This window comes from Phyllobates terribilis, unplaced genomic scaffold, assembly GCF_046119375.1.
Source record: "Phyllobates terribilis strain yellow unplaced genomic scaffold, ASM4611937v1 Scaffold_3__8_contigs__length_932513732, whole genome shotgun sequence".
Classification (NCBI taxonomy): Eukaryota; Metazoa; Chordata; class Amphibia; order Anura; family Dendrobatidae; genus Phyllobates; species Phyllobates terribilis.
Window position 1 is genome coordinate 3,967,799 of NW_027362763.1, and position 25,293 is coordinate 3,993,091.

General features: G+C 41.1%; 14 non-coding genes across 14 annotated transcripts; all 14 read left to right on the forward strand.

Moving 5' to 3' along the window:
- Positions 1-10,737: 10,737 nt before the first annotated feature.
- Positions 10,738-10,809, forward strand: TRNAG-CCC (transfer RNA glycine (anticodon CCC)). Its single transcript has one exon. It is a non-coding gene; the product is annotated as a tRNA-Gly (tRNA).
- Positions 10,810-10,905: 96 nt separating this feature from the next.
- On the forward strand, positions 10,906-10,977 carry TRNAG-CCC (transfer RNA glycine (anticodon CCC)). The gene has a single exon. It is a non-coding gene; the product is annotated as a tRNA-Gly (tRNA).
- Positions 10,978-12,326: 1,349 nt separating this feature from the next.
- Positions 12,327-12,398, forward strand: TRNAG-UCC (transfer RNA glycine (anticodon UCC)). The gene has a single exon. It is a non-coding gene; the product is annotated as a tRNA-Gly (tRNA).
- Positions 12,399-12,669: 271 nt separating this feature from the next.
- On the forward strand, positions 12,670-12,741 carry TRNAG-CCC (transfer RNA glycine (anticodon CCC)). The gene has a single exon. It is a non-coding gene; the product is annotated as a tRNA-Gly (tRNA).
- Positions 12,742-12,837: 96 nt separating this feature from the next.
- Positions 12,838-12,909, forward strand: TRNAG-UCC (transfer RNA glycine (anticodon UCC)). Its single transcript has one exon. It is a non-coding gene; the product is annotated as a tRNA-Gly (tRNA).
- A 1,082-nt stretch (positions 12,910-13,991) lies between these two features.
- On the forward strand, positions 13,992-14,063 carry TRNAG-CCC (transfer RNA glycine (anticodon CCC)). The gene has a single exon. It is a non-coding gene; the product is annotated as a tRNA-Gly (tRNA).
- Positions 14,064-14,158: 95 nt separating this feature from the next.
- TRNAG-UCC (transfer RNA glycine (anticodon UCC)) lies at positions 14,159-14,230 on the forward strand. Its single transcript has one exon. It is a non-coding gene; the product is annotated as a tRNA-Gly (tRNA).
- A 1,181-nt stretch (positions 14,231-15,411) lies between these two features.
- On the forward strand, positions 15,412-15,483 carry TRNAG-CCC (transfer RNA glycine (anticodon CCC)). Its single transcript has one exon. It is a non-coding gene; the product is annotated as a tRNA-Gly (tRNA).
- Positions 15,484-15,579: 96 nt separating this feature from the next.
- Positions 15,580-15,651, forward strand: TRNAG-UCC (transfer RNA glycine (anticodon UCC)). The gene has a single exon. It is a non-coding gene; the product is annotated as a tRNA-Gly (tRNA).
- A 1,182-nt stretch (positions 15,652-16,833) lies between these two features.
- On the forward strand, positions 16,834-16,905 carry TRNAG-CCC (transfer RNA glycine (anticodon CCC)). The gene has a single exon. It is a non-coding gene; the product is annotated as a tRNA-Gly (tRNA).
- Positions 16,906-19,674: 2,769 nt separating this feature from the next.
- On the forward strand, positions 19,675-19,746 carry TRNAG-CCC (transfer RNA glycine (anticodon CCC)). The gene has a single exon. It is a non-coding gene; the product is annotated as a tRNA-Gly (tRNA).
- A 96-nt stretch (positions 19,747-19,842) lies between these two features.
- TRNAG-UCC (transfer RNA glycine (anticodon UCC)) lies at positions 19,843-19,914 on the forward strand. The gene has a single exon. It is a non-coding gene; the product is annotated as a tRNA-Gly (tRNA).
- Positions 19,915-24,281: 4,367 nt separating this feature from the next.
- TRNAG-CCC (transfer RNA glycine (anticodon CCC)) lies at positions 24,282-24,353 on the forward strand. The gene has a single exon. It is a non-coding gene; the product is annotated as a tRNA-Gly (tRNA).
- A 438-nt stretch (positions 24,354-24,791) lies between these two features.
- On the forward strand, positions 24,792-24,863 carry TRNAG-UCC (transfer RNA glycine (anticodon UCC)). The gene has a single exon. It is a non-coding gene; the product is annotated as a tRNA-Gly (tRNA).
- The last annotated feature ends 430 nt before the right edge of the window (positions 24,864-25,293 follow it).

The window sequence follows — 25,293 nt, forward strand, 5'->3', positions numbered from 1 at the left end:
GACCTCCATCAGGTTGCAAACTGAATATATTTTTTTCTGCATCTACCTCTGAAAAAATATTTGGCTTCTAGCTGTGTGTGGGACTTGTTCTATTAATCCATCTATACAGACCTCCATCAGGTTGCAAACTGAATATATTTTTTTCTGCATCTACCTCTGAAAAAATATTGGGCTTCTAGCTGTGTGTGGGACTTGTTCTATTAATCCATCTATACAGACCTCCATCAGGTTGCAAACTGAATATATTTTTTTCTGCATCTACCTCTGAAAAAATATTGGGCTTCTAGCTGTGTGTGGGACTTGTTCTATTAATCCATCTATACAGACCTCCATCAGGTTGCAAACTGAATATATTTTTTTCTGCATCTACCTCTGAAAAAATATTGGGCTTCTAGCTGTGTGTGGGACTTGTTCTATTAATCCATCTATACAGACCTCCATCAGGTTGCAAACTGAATATATTTTTTTCTGCATCTACCTCTGAAAAAATATTGGGCTTCTAGCTGTGTGTGGGACTTGTTCTATTAATCCATCTATACAGACCTCCATCAGGTTGCAAACTGAATATATTTTTTTCTGCATCTACCTCTGAAAAAATATTGGGCTTCTAGCTGTGTGTGGGACTTGTTCTATTAATCCATCTATACAGACCTCCATCAGGTTGCAAACTGAATATATTTTTTTCTGCATCTACCTCTGAAAAAATATTGGGCTTCTAGCTGTGTGTGGGACTTGTTCTATTAATCCATCTATACAGACCTCCATCAGGTTGCAAACTGAATATATTTTTTTCTGCATCTACCTCTGAAAAAATATTGGGCTTCTAGCTGTGTGTGGGACTTGTTGTATTAGTCCATCTATACTGACCTCCATCAGGTTGCAAACTGAATATATTTTTTTCTGCATCTACCTCTGAAAAAATATTGGGCTTCTAGCTGTGTGTGGGACTTGTTGTATTAGTCCATCTATACTGACCTCCATCAGGTTGCAAACTGAATATATTTTTTTCTGCATCTACCTCTGAAAAAATATTGGGCTTCTAGCTGTGTGTGGGACTTGTTCTATTAATCCATCTATACAGACCTCCATCAGGTTGCAAACTGAATATATTTTTTTCTGCATCTACCTCTGAAAAAATATTGGGCTTCTAGCTGTGTGTGGGACTTGTTCTATTAATCCATCTATACAGACCTCCATCAGGTTGCAAACTGAATATATTTTTTTCTGCATCTACCTCTGAAAAAATATTGGGCTTCTAGCTGTGTGTGGGACTTTCTCTATTAGTCCATCTATACTGACCTCCATCAGGTTGCAAATTAAAAATATTTTTTTTCTGCATCTACCTCTGAAAAAATATTGGGCTTCTAGCTGTGTGTGGGACTTTCTCTATTAGTCCATCTATACTGACCTCCATCAGGTTGCAAATTAAAAATTATTTTTATCTGCATCTAGCTCTGAAAAAATATTTGGCCTTCTAGCAGTGTGTGGGACTTTCTCTATTAGTCCATCTATACTGATCTCCATCAGGTTGCAAATTAAAAATAATTTTTTTCTGCATCTACCTCTGAAAAAATATTGGGCTTCTAGCTGTGTGTGGGACTTTCTCTATTAGTCCATCTATACTGACCTCCATCAGGTTGCAAATTAAAAATAATTTTTATCTGCATCTAGCTCTGAAAAAATATTTGGCCTTCTAGCAGTATGTGGGACTTTCTCTATTAGTCCATCTATACTGACCTCCATCAGGTTGCAAATTGAATATAATTTTTTTCTGCATCTAACCCAGCCAATAGTTTTGGCCTAATACCACAGTTTGGCCACTCAGCTCTGCTCGGTTCCCATCCATTGTTTTTTTGTGCAAACAACTCCAGAGTTGTTAATTAGTTAACCACCAAAATGAGTGGAAAAAGGCCTGCTGCTGGTGGAAAGGGGAATAGGCGTGTTGGGAAGGGGAAAAAAGGTTGTGTCCGTGGGGTAGGTGTTAAAGCAACACTAACATCTGCAGAAGAAAGACCATCTTCCAGCCAAACTAAAATGTCTACTTCTTTTAGCGGACAATGTGATAAGATCCCTTTCTTACGGCCACGCCAATTGCTACAAATTCCAGATGAGGCACAAAAACAGCAGGTGCTTCAACGGATATCAATTGCTCCTTTAAGTGGGCTCTCCTCCACATCAACTTCAACATCACAAATACTCCAGTCCTCAAAGGTGTCACCCCAATCGCACTTGCTTCCTCACAGCTCCCAAATCTCCAGCTGCCCGTCTGAGTATGAGGTAGAACAGATGGTTGAGTCTGCAGAGCTGTTTACTCATACTATAGCCTGGGAATCAGAGGTCGACTCCAGCGCTTCTGTGAATCCAGACGAGGAAATGATCTGCACTGATGCCCAGAATCTTTATGAGTCGGATCCAGGACCAGACGCAGAAGGTTCTGACCATAATGTAGACCCTCATTCCCAAACTGTAACTCCTGTTGGTGGAGACAATGAGGAAGACGATGATAAGACTCAAATACCTGATTGGAGCGACAACTTTAGTTTTTTGTCAGGGCAGGAACAGGTTGGCTCTGAGGACGACGGGTGTGATAACGCACAGGGTGATGATGATGAGGTTGGAGATCCCACTTACTGTCAACCCACAGTCAGCCAAGAGATGAGGTCAGCAGAGGAGGTGGAGGAAGATGCTAGTGACGACGAGGTCAGGTTGCGCCTTCCTGGACAGAGACGTAGTACTGGAAGCACGTCAACAACTGCATCCTCAAACACAACTCTGCCTCTCACCACAAGTCGTGGTGGCTCTTCAGGTCGCATGGGTGCTAAGCCTTGCATACCCTGGGCATTTTTTCAGATCGATAAAGATGACCCAACTCGTGTTATCTGTAACATTTGTCAGCAAAAGCTAAGTAGAGGCCAAAAAATACATAGTTTGAGTACTTCATGCATGAACCGGCACATGGACATGAAGCATAAGTTGCAGTGGGAAGCTCAGTGTGCTACAATGCGGCCTAGCCGGCCGGGCCAACCACCGTCTGCCATATCTTGTGCATCCGCGGCCTCTTCATCCTCTGTGACTGGGGGGACAGCAGTCACACCTATTTTGGGGCGCACACCTGCCACCTCTTTACCCGCAACAGCCAGCGTGATTGGCAGGTCATCATTTTCTTTGGAGGTGGTAACACCAGCTGGTGTTGAGCGCTGTCCGACATCGATAGCACCACCTTTGTATCAAGGCAACCTAACATGTCCGCCTGCATCTTCCTCACAGACCGGCAGTTTGCCGGGGACACCCTTATCAACCCCGTCTAAGCACAATAGCCAGCCCTCGGTCCCTCAGATGTGGACAAGTAAAAGACCATTTCCTCCTAGCCATGAGAAAGCTAAGAGGTTGAATATCACCATCTGCAAGCTCTTGGCTACAGAAATGCTGCCTTTCCGCCTGGTGGACACAGAGGATTTTCGAGACCTTATGTCCGTCGCAGTGCCCCAATACCAGATGCCCAGTCGGCACTACTTCTCAAAGAAAGGTGTGCCTGCGCTCCACCAGCATGTCGCACACAACATCACCGCTTCTTTGAGAAACTCTGTGTGTGACAGGGTGCATTTCACCACAGACACTTGGACGAGTAGGCATGGACAGGGGCGTTACATGTCACTGACTGGGCACTGGGTAACTATGGTGACAGCAGGACAAGGGGCTGCTGTCCAAGTCTTGCCGTCCCCACGAGTTGTGCGTCAATCCTCTTTATGTCAAAGTTCCTCCACTGCTTCTGCCTCCTCAACCTCCTCTCGGTCTTCCACCTGCACCCAAAGCCTGTCTGGTCATGCCACAAGCTTTCTAACTGCGCAGAAGGGATCCTGCACACCTCCTTACTATGCTGGCAGTAGGGCTCAACGTCATCAGGCGGTTTTTACATTGAAATGTCTGGGAAATGTGAGTCACACAGCTGAGGAGTTGTGGTCAGCTCTGGAGAACCAATTTCATGAATGGTTGTCTCCACTGGACCTGAAACCAGGGAAGGCTGTGTGCGACAATGCTGCAAACCTGGGTGCGGCCCTTCGCCGGGGCAATGTCACACACGTGCCTTGTATGGCTCACGTGTTGAACCTGGTTGTCCAGCAATTTTTAGCCCACTATCCCAGACTAGATGGCCTTCTGCAGAGGGCACGGTCGCTGTGTGCTCACTTCCGCCATTCGCATCCCGCAGCTCAGCGACTTACATCTCTACAGAAGTCGTTGGGCCTGCCACTTCACCGGCTAAAATGCGATGTGCCTACCCGGTGGAATTCAACTCTGCACATGTTGCAGCGACTGTGGCAGCACCGACAAGCCCTGGTGCAATACGTTCTGACGTATAGCCTGGGCCAACGAGATCCAGAGGTGGGGCAAATCACGCTGGAGGAGTGGTCTCAGATCAGGGACCTATGCACCCTTCTGCACAGTTTTGAAATGGCGACGAAGATGTTTAGTGCTGACGATGCCATTATCAGCATGACTATTCCGGTGATTCACATGCTGGAGCACATGTTAAACAGAATTCGGAGACAGGTGGTGGCAAAAGAGGAGGTGGAGGAAGTAGAGGAGGAGGAGTTGTATGCGGAAGGGCTAACATCTGCAAGGTCCAGACGGTCGGCAGCACCGAGGCGGCAGGCATGTGAGGGTGGGGGAGATGGTTTTACCAGGGCGCATGGTAGCAGCCAAACTAGTGAGGAAGGTGCAGGAGCCCAGGAAGAAGTGGAGAACGAACTGATGGAAGACTCATCAGATGAGGGAGACCTTGATCACATTTTTGTTGTGCGAGGTTGGGGGGAGAGGACAGAGGAAGGAAGCATGATTGTTACCTCGCCACCAACACAACAGGGACTTGGTGCTCCTGGATGCGCAACACACATGAGTGCCTTCTTGCTGCACTACCTGCAACATGACCCTCGAATTGTGAGAATTAGAAATAATCCTGACTACTGGGTTGCCACACTGTTAGATCCCCGGTACAAAAGTAAATTTGCAGAAATTATTCCTGCCATAGAAAGGGATGCACGCATGCAGGAGTATCAGCAGAGACTGTTGCAGAATCTTACATGTGCTTTTCCACAAAATACCAGTGGTGCACACAGTGAATCTCACAGTTCCAACTTGCCAACCGTGGGACCGTCAAGTGTTCAGCACTCAAACCGTAACAGAACCACAGTATCTGCTGGTAACATCAATTTTGCGGAATCATTTCACCACTTTTTTAGCCCATCCTTTGCAAGGCCACAGGAGACAAGAAGTCTGACACATAGTCAACGCCTAGAGACGATGGTACAGGAGTATCTCCAAGTAAACATTGAAGCCACGACTGTGTCACTGGACCCTTGCTCTTTTTGGGCTTCCAATCTGGATAAATGGCCGGAGCTAGCCACTTACGCCTTGGAGATCTTGTCATGCCCCGCAGCCAGCGTTCTGTCTGAACGTGTGTTCAGCGCTGCTGGTGGTGTGCTAACAGATAAGTGCACGCGGCTCTCCACTGATAATGTAGACAGACTCACGTTCATAAAGATGAACAAATCATGGATCCGAAACGACTTTTCTACCCCTGTGTCATCCTGGGGAGAGTAAAAGCTTGATGATTGGTTAAAATCACCCTACCAACCGTTTTAAGCTTTCAAATTACTAATCATGTTTATCTGTATCTTGGCTGGAAAATAATTTGGGCTTTGTAGCAGTGTGCAGCACTGATCCTATTAGGCCATCTATACTAAAGCTTCACCAGATTTAAAATTAATAATAATTTTTAGCTGCATCTAGCCCGGAAAATAATTTTGGGGCTCCGAGATGCGCAAGACACATAAGTGCCTTCTTGCTGCACTACCTGCAGCATGACCCTCATATTGTCAGAATTCGAAGTAATCATGACTACTGGGTTGCCACACTCTTAGATCCCCCAAACTTTTCGATCAACCTTTTCATTTTAATAAAGACCAAAAAAATGGTCATTTTTGAAATTATAAGCATTAGCAGGTTGTTAGAAACTGAAATCAAACAGTTTTCAACTCAAAACTTTATTCTAGGTGATGTTACATTTTCACATAGGACCCCTTGTTCGAAAGGAGCTTCTGAACTCTCTCGTCCATTGAATTTGTCAGGTTTTGGATGGTTTCTGCTTCAATTGTTTTGCATGAGGACAGAATACCCTCCCAGAGCTGTTGCTTAGATGTGAACTGCCTCCCGCCATCATAGACACTCCTTTTAATGATGCTCCAAAGGTTCTGAATGGGGTAGAGGTCAGGGGAGCATGGGGGTCACACCATAAGTTTGTCTCCTTTTATGCCCATATCAGCCAGAGATGCAGATGTTTTATGTGCAGCATGAGATGGTGCATTATCATGCAGAAAAATGATCTTGCTGTGAAATACACGGTTCTTCTTCTTGAACCATGGCAGGAAGTGCTGTTTGAGAAAAATCCACATACATTATGGAGTTCATCTTTAGCGCCTTCAGGGATCCTAAAGGGGCCGACAATCTCTCTCCCCATGATTCCAGCCCAAAACATTACTCCACCTCCTCCTTGTTGGCGCTGTAGCCGTGTTTGCGTGGGGTGTCCATCAACCAGCCATCCTCCACTCCATCCATCTGGACCATCGAGCGCTGCACGGCACTCATCCGTGAACAAAACAGTTTTGAAATCAGTCTTCATGTAATGTTTGGCCCACTGGAGCCGTTTCTGATTGTGTGAAGTGGATAGAGGAGGTCGACAGGATGGCGTATGCACAGCTGCAAACCTCTGAAGGACCCTGCATCTTGTTGTTCTGGGGACGTTGGAGGCACAAGCAGCTTCAAAAACTTGTCTGCTGCTATGACAAGGCTTTTTTGCCGCTGCTCTTTCAACCTGACGTAATTGCCTGTAGGAAAGAGTCCTCAATTTGCCCTTATCAGCATGCACACGTGTGTACTGTAAATCAGCTACATACTTCTTGATTGCCAAGACACTTCATCCTGATCATCGCACAATGTTGATTGTAGTCATGCCTTGACCTAAACACTCCACAATTTGTTGCTTCTCAGCAGCCGACACATCCTTTTTCTTTCCCATTTTGGCAGAAAATGTAGGCTGCTTAATAATGTGAGAGAGCCTTCTTAAGTAGTCTTGCCTTTCATTGGACACACCTGCCAAACTAATTAGCACAGGTGTCTGCAATTGCTTACAGTGATATAAAGAGCCCTGACACGCATCACCATCAATGAGTTTAACTGACAAACAAACAAATTCTTCCCTTATCACTCCTAAACACTTTTTGCATAATAATTTGGAACACAGTGTACATGTGCTTTTCCACAAAACACCAGTGGTTCACGTAGTGAATCTTACAGTTCTAACTTGCCAACCGTGGTCTGTATGGAGTTGTTCAATAAAGGGCCCAAAATTAAGATAACATAGATGGGAGAGGTCTCTATGAATAGGAATTCCTAAGTATTTGATACCCTGTGAGGGCCAGGCAAAGGGAAAGTTGGACTGGATGGAATCCTATATGGATTTGGGGAGGGAGACATCGAGGGCCTCAGACTTCGCTGCATTGATTTTAAAATTTGACCATGTAACAAAGTGATCTATTTCAGCCATAACAGCATGGATGGATATATGTGATTGAGTGATATATACTAGGACATCATCAGCAAATAGAGAGCACTTGTACTCGGTGCCTCCCACCTCAATCCACCTAATATTGGGGTTATGGCGAATTGATGAGAGCAGGTGCTCCGTCACTAGGATGTATAAGAGAGGGGACAGAGGACATCCCTGCCTTGTCCCATTGGTGATTGTGAAAGGTGATGAAAATGTTCTGATGCACCCCCTGGGCCTTGGGACACCCGAAGCCGGACCCTTTTTGGTGGATGCTGGTGGTTGTAGTCTTCGTGGCGGCGACCCGGTTCCGTGGCTCAGGGTGGTCAAACCAGTGGCGGAACTATTTATGTGGTTTTGATGTTTAAATGTCCGACTACGCCACCCGTGGATTGCGGTCAGAGTGAACTGCCGCTACAGGGCAGACTGCTGAGGCTGGTGTTGTGGGTGCATCAGAGCGTAGCATAACTCCCCACGGGAGGAGTATAGCCTCAGGGCAGTGTATGCGGAGGATGGGGGTGATGGTGCAGGGCAGCAGCAGTAACGACACGGAGTCAGTGATGCAGTTCAGGGCCTTTACTCACAGTTCTTATTATCCAGACCACGTCTGCAGGTAACGGCTGCCCACGTCGTACTGTGCTCACCAGGTGAGGGGCTCAGACAACTCCCAGATAACTTTGGAGCGCTTCACAGGACCCCCTTTGTGTGTCCTTTGTCTGGCCTTTCTTACCAACACTTCTGTCCGGCTGCCTCGGGCCTCCTCTTGGTAAACTTGGCGCCAGTTTCCCTGACCCTATGTGGTGCCTTCCTAGCGGGTGTAGCGAGGGGCTGCGCCACATAAAATGTCAGAGCCTCCGGTTTCTAGCTGAGGGTCGTTTCCTGCCTCCACTAGTTCGGGGACCGGTCTCCCCCTTTGGCCTGACCCCTCCACGCAGGTGGATTCGGGCGTGCGGTGGCGACTCGCCCGTCCGCACCACTGGGATCCCTTCATTCCTCGTTCCTGGAGCCTTCTCCGCTCCTCCTCCTTCCTTCTCCCGCTTCCAGGCCTGGGCCTCTGTTACTAGGCCCGCCTCCGGAGCAGAGCTCATGCAGAGCCCCTGCTCCCTGCCACTTCTGCTCAGACTTCTCTGCACTGAACTAAGATGGTGCCCACCTTTTATACTCCCTTCTCAATGCACCCAGGAACTGCTTCCTCCCTGCTCCTGCACTACAGGGTTCCCCTTCCTCAGTGTTCCCTCCCCCCACTCCAGCCAGGGACAGGGACTGTCGTGCCCATCTCAGGGGCATATTGGTCGCCCTGCCCCACGGCATTATGGTGTAATGCATGCAGGTGTCGGGTCCTGATCCACACTCCATCCTTACCTGAGAGTGAGATATCACACCTCTGGGTGAGGTGCAATACCTCTGTAGCAACCGAGCCCTCAGGGTGCTACAGTTCCATTTATCTTCAGCCTAGGTGACGTATTGTGATACAGGGCCGTGATTTTGGCTATAAAAGGGTCCCCTAGACCCCTACCCCAAGCTTTTTAAGAGAATCATATATGGCGTGCCAGGAGACTCTATGGAATGCTTTCTCAGCATCCAACAAGAGTATCTAATTACAAATTTTTAACTGCATCTAGCCCAGGAAATACTTTGTGCCTAGTAGCAGTGTCTGCTAGTCAGCGGATTATCCCGGCTGTTAAGCAAGCTACACCACCTGTAGTTTGGACACTTAATTTTTTCAAAGGAAATGCTTCGGGACCACGGGATACTCAGTGAAGAGCATCAGGAGGCACCCCAAGGCATAGGGGCTGGGACTGGCAGTAGGATGCCTTGCGGTGGACAGCCGAGCTCGATCCTTATAAAAGCTTTTTAACTGCAGCAGCTTTAGTGGACGCTACTGGAGCTGGAATTACGCGGCTGCTGGCATGAGACTTGCCCTCCAATAGATCCTGGTAAATGGATTTAAAGTGTATTCATTCAAATTAGAGAGACAATTTAAATTAAAAAGCTTAGAGCTGCCTCCACCACAGGGGGGCTCGCTCGACCCACCAGCAGACAGGCACCAGTATTGGGAGAGGGGGGCTGGCCATCAGGGTTCACCGCGGCTCTGGCACAAACCCGGCGACACGGAGGTGGCACGGGCAGGAGCGGACTGGCCGTGTCGGCTTCTCACTTTTTGGATTTTAGAAGGGCATGACATGCCTATATCTGTGTCTCCCCCTCCTTTTACTCCTCCACCTCTTGTATTTTCGCATGACTATATGTACTTGTCACTTTTCCATGTGTTTGTTATGTCTTCTGAGCAGTTTGTCAGCTTTTGGACACCTTTGAAGGTGTTTTCTATGTGTTTCTATGTGTTTTTGTTTGCCTGCCATTGGTTTTAATGGTGTCCGAAGGTGTTCAACGAACAGTTCGGCGAACACACGGGTGTTCGACGAACCGAACCGAACTCGAACACTACGGGGGTGGCTCAACACTACTCTTCAGTTGTTGATTAAACACTTTGTAGGGTTAGTCTCCAATATGAAAGCAATGTCAGGGTTGGCATTGGTGTTATGCTGGTGGGTGTAGTTGCTTTTAAAACAATAGGCCATAGTTTAATTCTTGAAGAACTCATTGTTTTTTTGCATTTGGTGGTGTTTGGACTCTTTTTCACTTTCTGTGCTAAGGCTTATGCTTTTATTTCTTTCTTGGTAACACTTTAGCTACCTTAGTTGGCAAAAAGCAAAGCTAATTGAGAGAATTTGTAGGCAGAGGTGGAAAAGCTACATAACTGATTCCAAAAACTCCTCTGTCTTTAGAGTTAGTGTTAAAAATGCCAAAAATGGCAGAGGTCTTTAGGGGTAATTTGGTGCTGGTGCTGACCCTTTGTAGTCTTTTTGAGCTAAGGCTCATAGTGTACTTTCTTTCTTGGTAAGAGTTTAGTTACCTTATTGGCAAAAAAGTGAAAATAATTGAGAGAATTGTAAGAATTGGTGGAAAAGCTCCATAGCTGATTCACAAGAATTCATCTTTGAGTTTTGGACAATGCTTTGCCTTGTTTTTAAACTATATAGTAATTGGCTCTTTCAAGACATATTCAGTCCTACTTTTTTAAGTAAAAGTTTAGCAGATTTAACAGCCATAATCCCAAACCAGTCAAGTTGGTTCATGCATTGGTGGTATAGTGGTGAGCATAGCTGCTTCCCAAGCAGTTGACCCGGGTTCGATTCGCGGCCAATGCAATACTTATGTAGTTTTATTTCTGGCATATCATACATTTTACAAACTATTTTGTAATGTTAGTGCAGAAAATGTAAAAAAAAAAGCTGACCTTGTAAGCATTGGTGGTATAGTGGTGAGCATAGCTGCCTCCCAAGCAGTTGACCTGGGTTCGATTCCCGGCCAATACAAAACACCGGTGTTTTTTTTTTTCAGGCACGTCATACTTTTTACTAACAATTTTGTAGGGTTAGTGCAGAAAATGTGAAAAAAATGCTGGGTACCTTATGCATTTTTGGTATAGTGGTGAGCAAACCTGCCTTCCAAGCAGTTGACCTGCGATTGATTCCTGGTCAATACAATACTTATGTGGGTTTTTTTTTCCTGGCACGTCTTACTTTTTACTAATAATTTCGTATTGTTAGTGCAGAAAATGTAAGAAAAAAACATGGCTTCTGTAAGTGTTGGTGGTATAGTGGTGGGAATCGCTGCCTTCCAAGTAGTTGACCCGAGTTCGTTTCTCAGCTAACGCATGAATTGTTTTTCACATTTCGTGATGCTTTTAGTCTGTTTTAATTTTTCATGTTAAGTCTCAGGCTCTTCTTTCTTCTTAGAGTTTAGCAACCACGAAAATGAGAAAAAAATTGAAGAGAATATTTCTTAGCTTTTTTTCAACTGTCTCATCTAACTGATCTTCTGCTCTTCAGTTGTTGATTAAACACTTTGTAGGGTTAGTCTCCAATACAAAAGCAATGTCAGGGTTGGCATTGGTGTTATACTGGTGGGTGTAGTTGCTTTTAAAACAATAGGCCATAGTTTAATTCTTGAAGAACTCATTGTTTTTTTGCATTTGGTGGTGTTTGGACTCTTTTTCACTTTCTGTGCTAAGGCTTATGCTTTTATTTCTTTCTTGGTAACACTTTAGCTACCTTAGTTGGCAGAAAGCAAAGCTAATTGACAGAATTTGTAGGCAGAAGTGGAAAAGCTACATAACTGATTCCAAAAACTCCTCTGTCTTTAGAGTTAGTGTTAAAAATGCCAAAAATGGCAGAGGTCTTTAGGGGTAATTTGGTGCTGGTGCTGACACTTTGTAATCTTTTTGAGCTAAGGCTCATAGTGTACTTTCTTTCTTGGTAAGAGTTTAGTTACCTTATTGGCAAAAAAGTGAAAATAATTGAGAGAATTGTAAGAATTGGTGGAAAAGCTCCATAGCTGATTCACAAGAATTCATCTTTGAGTTTTGGACAATGCTTTGCCTTGTTTTTAAACTTTTTAGTAATTGGCTCTTTCAAGACATACTCAGTCCTCCTTTTTTAAGTAAAACTTTAGCAGATTTAACAGCCAAAATCCCAAACCAGTCAAGTGGGTTCATGCATTGGTGGTATAGTGGTGAGCATAACTGCTTCCCAAGCAGTTGACCCGGGTTTGATTTCCAGCCAATGCAATACTTATGTAGTTTTATTTCTGGCATATCATACATTTTACAAACTATTTTGTAATGTTAGTGCAGAAAATGTAAAAAAAAAAGCTGACCCTGTAAGCATTGGTGGTATAGTGGTGAGCATAGCTGCCTTCCAAGCAGTTGACCTGGGTTCAATTCCCGGCCAATACATAACATGGTTGTTTTTTTTTTTTCAGGCACGTCATAATTTTTACTAACAATTTTGTAGGGTTAGTGCAGAAAATGTGAAAAAAATGCTGGGTACCTTAAGCATTTTTGGTATAGTGGTGAGCAAACCTGCCTTCCAAGCAGTTGACCTGCGATTGATTCCTGGTCAATGCAATACTTATGTGGGTTTTTTTTTCCTGGCATGTCTTACTTTTTACTAATAATTTTGTATTGTTAGTGCAGAAAATGTAAGAAAAAAACACGGCTTCTTTAAGTGTTGGTGGTATAGTGGTGAGCATAGCTGCTTCCCAAGCAGTTGACCCGGGTTCGATTCCCGGCCAATGCAATACTTATGTAGTTTTATTTCTGGCATATCATACATTTTACAAACTATTTTGTAATGTTAGTGCAGAAAATGTAAAAAAAAAAGCTGATCCTGTAAGCATTGGTGGTATAGTGGTGAGCATAGCTGCCTTCCAAGCAGTTGACCCGGGTTCGATTCCCGGCCAATGCAAAACATGGGAGTTTTTTTTTTTCAGGCACGTCATAATTTTTACTAACAATTTTGTAGGGTTAGTGCAGAAAATGTTAAAAAAATGCTGGGTACCTTAAGCATTTTTGGTATAGTGGTGAGCAAACCTGCCTTCCAAGCAGTTGACCTGCGATAAAAACATGGCTTCTGTAAGTGTTGGTGGTATAGTGGTGAGCATAGCTGCCTTCCAAGCTGTTGACCCAGGTTCAATTCCTGGCCAACGCATGAATTGTTTTTCACATTTGGTGATGCTTTTAGTCTGTTTTAATTTTTCGTGTTAAGGCTCATGCTCTTCTTTCTTCTTAGAGTTTAGCAACCACGAAAATGAGAAAAAAATTGAAGAGAATATTTCTTAGATTTTTTTCAACTGTCTCATCTAACTGATCTTCTGCTCTTCAGTTGTTGATTAAATACTTTGTAGGGTTAGTCTCCAATACGAAAGCAATGTCAGGGTTGGCATTGGTGTTATGCTGGTGGGTGTAGTTGCTTTTAAAACAATAGGCCATAGTTTAATTCTTGGAGAGCTCATTGTTTTTTTGCATTTGTTGGTGTTTGGACTCTTTTTCACTTTCTGTGCTAAGGCTTATGCTTTTATTTCTTTCTTGGTAACACTTTAGCTACCTTAGTGGGCAGAAAGCAAAGTTAATTGAGAGAATTTGTAGGCAGAGGTGGAAAAGCTACATAACTAATTCCAAAAACTCCTCTGTCTTTAGAGTTAGTGTTAAAAATGCCAAAAATGGCAGAGGTCTTTAGGGGGAATTTGGTGCTGGTGCTCACTCTTTGTAATATTTTGAGCTAAGGCTCATAGTGTACTTTCTTTCTTGGTAAGAGTTTAGTTACCTTATTGTCAAAAAAGTGAAAATAATTGAGAGAATTGTAAGAATTGGTGGAAAAGCTCCATAGCTGATTCACAAGAATTCATCTTTGAGTTTTGGACAATGCTTTGCCTTGTTTTTAAACTTTTTAGTAATTGGCTCTTTCAAGACATATTCAGTCCTCCTTTTTCTAAGTAAAACTTTAGCAGATTTAACGGCCATAATCCCAAACCAGTCAAGTTGGTTCATGCATTGGTGGTATAGTGGTGAGCATAGCTGCTTCCCAAGCAGTTGACCAGGGTTTGATTCCCGGCCAATGCAATACTTATGTAGTTTTATTTCTGGCATATCATACATTTTACAAACTATTTTGTAATGTTAGTGCAGAAAATGTAAAAAAAAAGCTGATCCTGTAAGCATTGGTGGTATAGTGGTGAGCATAGCTGCCTTCCAAGCAGTTGACCTGGGTTCGATTCCCGGCCAATGCAAAACATGGGTGTGTTTTTTTTTCAGGCACGTCATAATTTTTACTAACAATTTTGTAGGGTTAGTGCAGAAAATGTGAAAAAAATGCTGGGTACCTTAAGCATTTTTGGTATAGTGGTGAGCAAACCTGCCTTCCAAGCAGTTGACCTGCGATTGATTCCTGGTCAATGCAATACTTATGTGGGTTTTTTTTTCCTGGCACGTCTTACTTTTTACTAATAATTTTGCATTGTTAGTGCAGAAAATGTAAGAAGAAAACATGGCTTCTGTAAGTGTTGGTGGTATAGTGGTGAGAATAGCTGCCTTCCAAGCTGTTGACCCGGGTTTGATTCCCGGCCAATGCATGAATTGTTTTTCACATTTGGTGATGCTTTTAGTCTGTTTTAATTTTTCGTGTTAAGGCTCATGCTCTTCTTTCTTCTTAGAGTTTAGCAACCACGAAAATGAGAAAAAAATTGAAGAGAATATTTCTTAGATTTTTTTCAACTGTCTCATCTAACTGATCTTCTGCTCTTCAGTTGTTGATTAAATACTTTGTAGGGTTAGTCTCCAATACGAAAGCAATGTCAGGGTTGGCATTGGTGTTATGCTGGTGGGTGTAGTTGCTTTTAAAACAATAGGCCATAGTTTAATTCTTGAAGAACTCATTGTTTTTTTGCATTTGGTGGTGTTTGGAATCTTTTTCACTTTCTGTGCTAAGGCTTATGCTTTTATTTCTTTCTTGGTAACACTTTAGCTACCTTAGTGGGCAGAAAGCAAAGCTAATTGAGAGAATTTGTAGGCAGAGGTGGAAAAGCTACATAACTGATTCCAAAAACTCCTCAGTCTTTAGAGTTAGTGTTAAAAATGCCAAAAATGGCAGAGGTCTTTAGGGGGAATTTGGTGCTGCTGTTGACTCTTTGTAATCTGTTTGAGCTAAGGCTCATAGTGTACTTTCTTTCTTGGTAAGAGTTTAGTTACCTTATTGCAAAAAAGTGAAACTAATTAAGAGAATTGTAAGAATTGGTGGAAAAGCTCCATAGCTGATTCACAAGAATTCATCTTTGAGTTTTGGACAATGCTTTGCCTTGTTTTTAAACTTTTTAGTAATTGGCTCTTTCAAGACATATTCAGTCCTCCTTTTTCTAAGTAAAACTTTAGCAGATTTAACGGCCATAATCCCAAACCAGTCAAGTTGGTTCATGCATTGGTGGTATAGTGGTGAGCATAGCTGCTTCCCAAGCAGTTGACCCAGGTTCGATTCCCGGCCAATGCAATACTTATGTAGTTTTATTTCTGGCATATCATACATTTTACAAACTATTTTGTAATGTTAGTGCAGAAAATGTAAAAAAAAAAGCTGATCCTGTAAGCATTGGTGGTATAGTGGTGAGCATAGCTGCCTTCCAAGCAGTTGACCCGGGTTCGATTCCCGGCCAATGCAAAACATGGGTGTGTTTTTTTTTCAGGCACGTCATTATTTTTACTAACAATTTTGTAGGGTTAGTGCAGAAAATGTGAAAAAAATGCTGGGTACCTTAAGCATTTTTGGTATAGTGGTGAGCAAACCTGCCTTCCAAGCAGTTGACCTGCGATTGATTCCTGGTCAATGCAATACTTATGTGTTTTTTTTTTTCCTGGCACGTCTTACTTTTTACTAATAATTTTGTATTGTTAGTGCAGAAAATGTAAGAAAAAAACATGGCTTCTGTAAGTGTTGTTGGTATAGTGGTGAGCATAGCTGCCTTCCAAACAGTTGACCTGGGTTCAATTCCTGGCCAACGCATGAATTGTTTTTCACATTTGGTGATGCTTTTAGTCTGTTTTAATTTTTCGGGTTAAGGCTCATGCTCTTCTTTCTTCTTAGAGTTTAGCAACCACGAAAATGAGAAAAAAATTGAAGAGAATATTTCTTAGATTTTTTTCAACTGTCTCATCTAACTGATCTTCTGTTCTTCAGTTGTTGATTAAACACTTTGTAGGGTTAGTCTCCAATATGAAAGCAATGTCAGGGTTGGCATTGGTGTTATGCTGGTGGGTGTAGTTGCTTTTAAAACAATAGGCCATAGTTTAATTCTTGAAGAACTCATTGTTTTTTTGCATTTGGTGGTGTTTGGACTCTTTTTCACTTTTTGTGCTAAGGCTTATGCTTTTATTTCTTTCTTGGTAACACTTTAGCTACCTTAGTTGGCAAAAAGCAAAGCTAATTGAGAGAATTTGTAGGCATAGGTGGAAAAGCTACATAACTGATTCCAAAAACTCCTCTGTCTTTAGAGTTAGTGTTAAAAATGCCAAAAATGGCAGAGTTCTTTAGGGGGAATTTGGTGCTGGTGCTGACTCTTTGTAATCTGTTTGAGCTAAGGCTCATAGTGTACTTTCTTTCTTGGTAAGAGTTTAGTTACCTTATTGTCAAAAAAGTGAAACTAATTGAGAGAATTGTAAGAATTGGTGGAAAAGCTCCATAGCTGATTCACAAGAATTCATCTCTGAGTTTTGGACAATGCTTTGCCTTGTTTTTAAACTTTTTAGTAATTGGCTCTTTCAAGACATATTCAGTCCTCCTTTTTCTAAGTAAAACTTTAGCAGATTTAACAGCCATAATCCCAAACCAGTCAAGTTGGTTCATGCATTGGTGGTATAGTGGTGAGCATAGCTGCTTCCCAAGCAGTTGACCCGGGTTCGATTCCCGGCCAAAGCAATACTTATGTAGTTTTATTTCTGGCATATCATACATTTTACAAACTATTTTGTAATGTTAGTGCAGAAAATGTAAAAAAAAAAGCTGATCCTGTAAGCATTGGTGGTATAGTGGTGAGCATAGCTGCCTTCCAAGCAGTTGAACCGGGTTCGATTCCTGGCCAATGCAAAACATTGGTATGTTTTTTTTTCAGGCACGTCATAATTTTTACTAACAATTTTGCAGGGTTAGTGCAGAAAATGTGAAAAAAATGCTGGGTACCTTAAGCATTTTTGGTATAGTGGTGAGCAAACCTGCCTTCCAAGCAGTTGACCTGCGATTGATTCCTGGTTAATGCAATACTTATGTGGGTTTTTTTGTCCTGGCACGTCTTACTTTTTACTAATAATTTTGTATTGTTAGTGCAGAAAATGTAAGAAAAAAACATGGCTTCTGTAAGTGTTGGTGGTATAGTGGTGAGCATAGCTGCCTTCCAAGCTGTTGACCCGGGTTCGATTACTGGCCAATGCATGAATTGTTTTTCACATTTGGTGATGCTTTTAGTCTGTTTTAATTTTTCGTGTTAAGGCTCATGCTCTTCTTTCTTCTTAGAGTTTAGCAACCACGAAAATGAGAAAAAAATTGAAGAGAATATTTCTTAGATTTTTTTCAACTGTCTCATCTAACTGATCTTCTGCTCTTCAGTTGTTGATTAAATACTTTGTAGGGTTTGTCTCCAATACGAAAGCAATGTCAGGGTTGGCATTGGTGTTATGCTGGTGGGTGTAGTTGCTTTTAAAACAATAGGCCATAGTTTAATTCTTGAAGAACTCATTGTTTTTTTCCATTTGGTGGTGTTTGGAATCTTTTTCACTTTCTGTGCTAAGGCTTATGCTTTTATTTCTTTCTTGGTAACACTTTAGCTACCTTAGTGGGCAGAAAGCAAAGCTAATTGAGAGAATTTGTAGGCAGAGGTGGAAAAGCTACATAACTGATTCCAAAAACTCCTCTGTCTTTAGAGTTAGTGTTAAAAATGCCAAAAATGGCAGAGGTCTTTAGGGGGAATTTGTTGCTGCTGTTGACTCTTTGTAATTTGTTTGAGCTAAGGCTCATAGTGTACTTTCTTTCTTGGTAAGAGTTTAGTTACCTTATTGGCAAAAAAGTGAAAATAATTGAGAGAAATGTAAGAATTGGTGGAAAAGCTCCATAGCTGATTCACAAGAATTCATCTTTGAGTTTTGGACAATGCTTTGCCTTGTTTTTAAACTTTTTAGTAATTGGCTCTTTCAAGACATATTCAGTCTTCCTTTTTTAAGTAAAACTTTAGCAGATTTAACAGCCAAAATCCCAAACCAGTCAAGTGGGTTCATGCATTGGTGGTATAGTGGTGAGCATAGCTGCTTCTTAACCAGTTGACCCTGGTTTGATTCCCGGCCAATGCAATACTTATGTAGTTTTATTTCTGGCATATCATACATTTTACAAACTATTTTGTAATGTTAGTGCAGAAAATGAAAAAAAAAGCTGACCCTGTAAGCATTGGTGGTATAGTGGTGAGCATAGCTGCCTTCCAAGCAGTTGACCCGGGTTCAATTCCCGGCAAATACAAAACATTGGTGTTTTTTTTTTTTCAGGCACGTCAAACTTTTTACTAACAATTTTGTAGGGTTAGTGCAGAAAATGTGAAAAAAATGCTCGGTACCTTAAGCATTTTTGGTATAGTGGTGAGCAAACCTGCCTTCCAAGCAGTTGACCTGCGATTGATTCCTGGTCAATGCAATACTTATGTGGTTTTTTTTTTCCTGGCACGTCTTACTTTTTACTAATAATTTCGCTTTGTTAGTGCAGAAAATGTAAGAAAAAAACATGGCTTCTGTAAGTGTTGGTGGTATAGTGGTGAGAATCGCTGCCTTTCAAGTAGTTGACCCGCGTTTGATTCCCGGCCAACGCATGAATTGTTTTTCACATTTGGTGATGCTTTTAGTCTGTTTTAATTTTTCGTGTTAAGTCTCAGGCTCTTCTTTCTTCTTTGAGTTTAGCAACCACGAAAATGAGAAAAAAATTGAAGAGAATATTTCTTAGATTTTTTTCAACTGTCTCATCTAACTGATCTTCTGTTCTTCAGTTGTTGATTAAACACTTTGTAGGGTTAGTCTCCAATATGAAAGCAATGTCAGGGTTGGCATTGGTGTTATGCTGGTGGGTGTAGTTGCTTTTAAAACAATAGGCCATAGTTTAATTCTTGAAGAACTCATTGTTTTTTTGCATTTGGTGGTGTTTGGACTCTTTTTCACTTTTTGTGCTAAGGCTTATGCTTTTATTTCTTTCTTGGTAACACTTTAGCTACCTTAGTTGGCAAAAAGCAAAGCTAATTGAGAGAATTTGTAGGCATAGGTGGAAAAGCTACATAACTGATTCCAAAAACTCCTCTGTCTTTAGAGTTAATGTTAAAAATGCCAAAAATGGCAGAGTTCTTTAGGGGGAATTTGGTGCTGGTGCTGACTCTTTGTAATCTTTTTTAGCTAAGGCTCATAGTGTACTTTCTTTCTTGGTAAGAGTTTAGTTACCTTATTGGCAAAAAAGTGAAAATAATTGAGAGAATTGTAAGAATTGGTGGAAAAGCTCCATAGCTGATTCACAAGAATTCATCTTTGAGTTTTGGACAATGCTTTGCCTTGTTTTTAAACTTTTTAGTAATTGGCTCTTTCAAGACATATTCAGTCCTCCTTTTTTTAAGTAAACTTTAGCAGATTTAACAGCCATAATCCCAAACCAGTCAAGTTGGTTCATGCATTGGTGGTATAGTGGTGAGCATAGCTGCTTCCCAAGCAGTTGACCCGGGTTCTATTCCCGGCCAATGCAATCCTTATGTAGTTTTATTTCTGGCATATCATACATTTTACAAACTATTTTGTAATGATAGTGCAGAAAATGTAAAAAAAAAAGCTGATCCTGTAAGCATTGGTGGTATAGTGGTGAGCATAGCTGCCTTCCAAGCAGTTGACCCGAGTTCGATTCCCGGCCAATGCAAAACATGGGTGTGTTTTTTTTTCAGGCACGTCATAATTTTTACTAACAATTATGTAGGGTTAGTGCAGAAAATGTGAAAAAAATGCTGGGTACCATAAGCATTTTTGGTATAGTGGTGAGCAAACCTGCCTTCCAAGCAGTTGACCTGCAATTGATTCCTGGTCAATGCAATACTTACGTGGGTTTTTTTTTTCCTGGCACGTCTTACTTTTTACTAATAATTTCGTATTGTTAGTGCAGAAAACGTAAGAAAAAAACATGGCTTCTGTAAGTGCTGGTGTTATAGTGGTGAGCATAGCTGCCTTCCAAGCTGTTGACCCGGGTTCGATTCCTGGCCAACGCATGAATTGTTTTTCACATTTGGTGATGCTTTTAGTCTGTTTTAATTTTTCGTGTTAAGGCTCATGCTCTTCTTTTTTCTTAGAGTTTAGCAACCACGAAAATGAGAAAAAAATTGAAGAGAATATTTCTTAGATTTTTTTCAACTGTCTCATCTAACTGATCTTCTGCTTTTCAGTTGTTGATTAAATACTTTGTAGGGTTAGTCTCCAATACGAAAGCAATGTCAGGGTTGGCATTGGTGTTATGCTGGTGGGTGTAGTTGCTTTTAAAACAATAGGCCATAGTTTAATTCTTGAAGAACTCATTGTTTTTTTGCATTTGGTGGTGTTTGGAATCTTTTTCACTTTCTGTGCTAAGGCTTATGCTTTTATTTCTTTCTTGGTAACACTTTAGCTACCTTAGTGGGCAGAAAGCAAAGCTAATTGAGAGAATTTGTAGGCAGAGGTGGAAAAGCTACATAACTGATTCCAAAAACTCCTCTGTCTTTAGAGTTAGTGTTAAAAATGCCAAAAATGGCAGAGGTCTTTAGGGGTAATTTGGTGCTGGTGCTGACTCTTTGTAATCTTTTTGAGCTAAGGCTCATAGTGTACTTTCTTTCTTGGTAAGAGTTTAGTTACCTTATATGCAAAAAAGTGAAAATAATTGAGAGAATTGTAAGAATTGGTGGAAAAGCTCCATAGCTGATTCACAAGAATTCATCTTTGAGTTTTGGACAATGCTTTGCCTTGTTTTTAAACTTTTTAGTAATTGGCTCTTTCAAGACATATTCAGTCCTCCTTTTTTAAGTAAAACTTTAGCAGATTTAACAGCCAAAATCCCAGACCAGTCAAGTGGGTTCATGCATTGGTGGTATAGTGGTGAGCCTAGCTGCTTCCCAAGCAATTGACCCGGGTTCAATTTCCAGCCAATGCAATACTTATGTAATTTTAATTCTGGCATATCATACATTTTACAAACTATTTTGTAATGTTAGTGCAGAAAATGTAAAAAAAAAAGCTGACCCTGTAAGCATTGGTGGTATAGTGGTGAGCATAGCTGCCTTCCAAGCAGTTGACCTGGGTTTAATTCCCAGCCAATACATAACATTAGTGTTTTTTTTTTCAGGCACGTCATACTTTTTACTAACAATTTTGTAGGGTTAGTGCAGAAAATGTGCAAAAAAATGCTGGGTACCTTAAGCATTTTTGGTATAGTGGTGAGCAAACCTGCCTTCCAAGCAGTTGACCTGCGATTGATTCCTGGTCAATGCAATACTTATGTGGGATTTTTTTTCCTGGCACGTCTTACTTTTTACTAATAATTTCGTATTGTTAGTGCAGAAAATTTTGGAAAAAAACATGGCTTCTGTAAGTGTTGGTGGTATAGTGGTGAGAATTGCTGCCTTCCAAGAAGTTGACCCGAGTTCGATTCTCAGCCAACGCATGAATTGTTTTTCACATTTGGTGATGCTTTTAGTCTGTTTTAATTTTTCGTGTTAAGTCTCAGGCTCTTCTTTCTTCTTAGAGTTTAGCAACCACGAAAATGAGAAAAAAATTTAAGAGAATATTTCTTAGCTTTTTTTCAACTGTCTCATCTAACTGATCTTCTGCTCTTCAGTTGTTGATTAAACACTTTGTAGAGTTAGTCTCCAATACGAAAGCAATGTCAGGGTTGGCATTGGTGTTATGCTGGTGGGTGTAGTTGCTTTTAAAACAATAGGCCATAGTTTAATTCTTGAAGAACTCATTGTTTTTTTGCATTTGGTGGTGTTTGGAATCTTTTTCACTTTCTGTGCTAAGGCTTATGCTTTTATTTCTTTCTTGGTAACACTTTAGCTACCTTAGTTGGCAAAAAGCAAAGCTAATTGAGAGAATTTGTAGGCAGAGGTGGAAAAGCTACATAACTGATTCCAAAAACTCCTCTGTCTTTAGAGTTAGTGTTAAAAATGCCAAAAATGGCAGAGGTCTTTAGGGGGAATTTGGTGCTGCTGTTGACTTTTTGTAATCTGTTTGAGCTAAGGCTCATAGTGTACTTTCTTTCTTGGTAAGAGTTTAGTTACCTTATTGGCAAAAAAGTGAAAATAATTGAGAAAAATGTAAGAATTGTTGGAAAAGCTACATAGCTGATTCACAAGAATTCATCTTTGAGTTTTGGACAATGCTTTGCCTTGTTTTTAAACTTTTTAGTAATTGGCTCTTTCAAGACATATTCAGTCCTCCTTTTTTTAAGTAAAACTTTAGCAGATTTAACAGCCAAAATCTCAAGCCAGTCAAGTGGGTTCATGCATTGGTGGTATAGTGGTGAGCATAGCTGCTTCCCAAGCAGTTGACCCGGGTTCGATTTCCAGCCAATGCAATACTTATGTAGTTTTATTTCTGGCATATCATACATTTTACAAACTATTTTGTAATGTTAGTGCAGAAAATGTTAAAAAAAAAGCTGACCCTGTAAGCATTGGTGGTATAGTGGTGAGCATAGCTGCCTTCCAAGCAGTTGACTTGGGTTCAATTCCCGGCCAATGCAAAACATGGGTGTGTTTTTTTTTCAGGCACGTCATAATTTTTACTAACAATTTTGTAGGGTTAGTGCAGAAAATGTGAAAAAAATGCTGGGTACCTTAAGAATTTTTGGTATAGTGGTGAGCAAGCCTGCCTTACAAGCAGTTGACCTGCGATTGATTCCTGGTCAATGCAATACTTATGTGTTTTTTTTTTCCTGGCACGACTTACTTTTGACTAATAATTTTGTATTGTTAGTGCAGAAAACGTAAGAAAAAAACTTGGCTTCTGTAAGTGTTGGTGGTATAGTGGTGAGCATAGCTGCCTTCCAAGCAGTTGACCCGGGTTCAATTCTCGGCCAATACAAAACATTGGTGTTTTTTTTTTTCAGGCACGTCATACTTTTTACTTACAATTTTGTAGGGTTAGTGCAGAAAATGTGAAAAAAATGCTGGGTACCTTAAGCATTTTTGGTATAGTGGTGAGCAAACCTGCCTTCCAAGCAGTTGACCTGCGATTGATTTCTGGTCAATGCAATACTTATGTGAGGTTTTTTTTCCTGGCACGTCTTACTTTTTACTAATAATTTCGTAGTGTTAGTGCAGAAAATGTAAGAAAAAAACATGGCTTCTGTAAGTATTGGTGGTATAGTGGTGAGAATCGCTGCCTTCCAAGTAGTTGACCTGAGTTCGATTCTCAGCCAACGTATGAATTGTTTTTCACATTTGGTGATGCTTTTAGTCTGTTTTAATTTTTCGTGTTAAGTCTCAGGCTCTTCTTTCTTCTTAGAGTTTAGCAACCACGAAAATGAGAAAAAAATTGAAGAGAATATTTCTTAGCTTTTTTTCAACTGTCTCATCTAACTGATCTTCTGCTCTTCAGTTGTTGATTAAACACTTTGTAGAGTTAGTCTCCAATATGAAAGCAATGTCAGGGTTGGCATTGGTGTTATGCTGGTGGGTGTAGTTGCTTTTAAAACAATAGGCCTTAGTTTAATTCTTGAAGAACTCATTGTTTTTTTGCATTTGGTGGTGTTTGGACTCTTTTTCACTTTCTGTGCTAAGGCTTATTCTTTTATTTCTTTCTTGGTAACACTTTAGCTACCTTAGTTGGCAAAAAGCAAAGCTAATTGAGAGAATTTGTAGGCAGAGTTGGAAAAGCTACATAACTGATTCCAAAAACTCCTCTGTCTTTAGAGTTAGTGTTAAAAATGCCAAAAATGGCAGAGGTCTTTAGGGGTAATTTGGTGCTGGTGCTGACTTTTTGTAATCTTTTTGAGCTAAGGCTCATAGTGTACTTTCTTTCTTGGTAAGAGTTTAGTTACCTTATTGGCAAAAAAGTGAAAATAATTGAGAGAATTGTAAGAATTGGTGGAAAAGCTCCATAGCTGATTCACAAGAATTCATCTTTGAGTTCTGGACAATGCTTTGCCTTGTTTTTAAACTTTTTAGTAATTGGCTCTTTCAAGACATATTCAGTCCTCCTTTTTTTAAGTAAAACTTTAGCAGATTTAACAGCCATAATCCCAAACCAGTCAAGTTGGTTCATGCATTGGTGGTATAGTGGTGAGCATAACTGCTTCCCAAGCAGTTGACCCGGGTTCGATTCCCGGCCAATGCAATACTTATGTAGATTTATTTCTGGCATATCATACATTTTACAAACTATTTTGTAATGTTAGTGCAGAAAATGTAAAAAAAAAAACAGACTCTGTAAGCATTGGTGGTATAGTGGTGAGCATAGCTGCCTTCCAAGCAGTTGACTCGGGTTCAATTCCCAGCCAATACCAAACATCGGTGTTTTTTTTTTTCGGTCACGCCATACTTTTTACTAACAATTTTGTAGGGTTAGTGCAGAAAATGTGAAAAAAATGCTGGGTACCTTAAGCATTTTTGGTATAGTGGTGAGCAAGCCTGCCCTCCAAGCAGTTGACCTGCGATTAATTCCTGGTCAATGCAATACTTATGTGTGGTTTTTTTTCCTGGCACGTCTTACTTTTTACTAATAATTTTTTATTGTTAGTGCAGAAAATGTAAGAAAAAAACATGGCTTCTGTAAGTGTTGGTGGTATAGTGGTGAGCATAGCTGCCTTCCAAGCAGTTGACCCGGGTTCGATTCCCGGCCAACACATGAATTGTTATTCACATTTGGTGATGCTTTTAGTCTGTTTTAATTTTTCGTGTTAAGGCTCATGCTCTTCTTTCTTCTTAGAGTTTAGCAACCACGAAAATGAGAAAAAAATTGAAGAGAATATTTCTTAGATTTTTTTCATCTGTCTCATCTAACTGATCTTCTGCTCTTCAGTTGTTGATTAAATACTTTGTAGGGTTAGTCTCCAATACGAAAGCAATGTCAGGGTTGGCATTGGTGTCATGCTGGTGGGTGTAGTTGCTTTTAAAACAATAGGCCATAGTTTAATTCTTGAAGAACTCATTGTTTTTTTGCATTTGGTGGTGTTTGGAATGTTTTTCACTTTCTGTGCTAAGGCTTATGCTTTTATTTCTTTCTTGATAACACTTTAGCTACCTTAGTGGGCAGAAAGCAAAGCTAATTGAGAGAA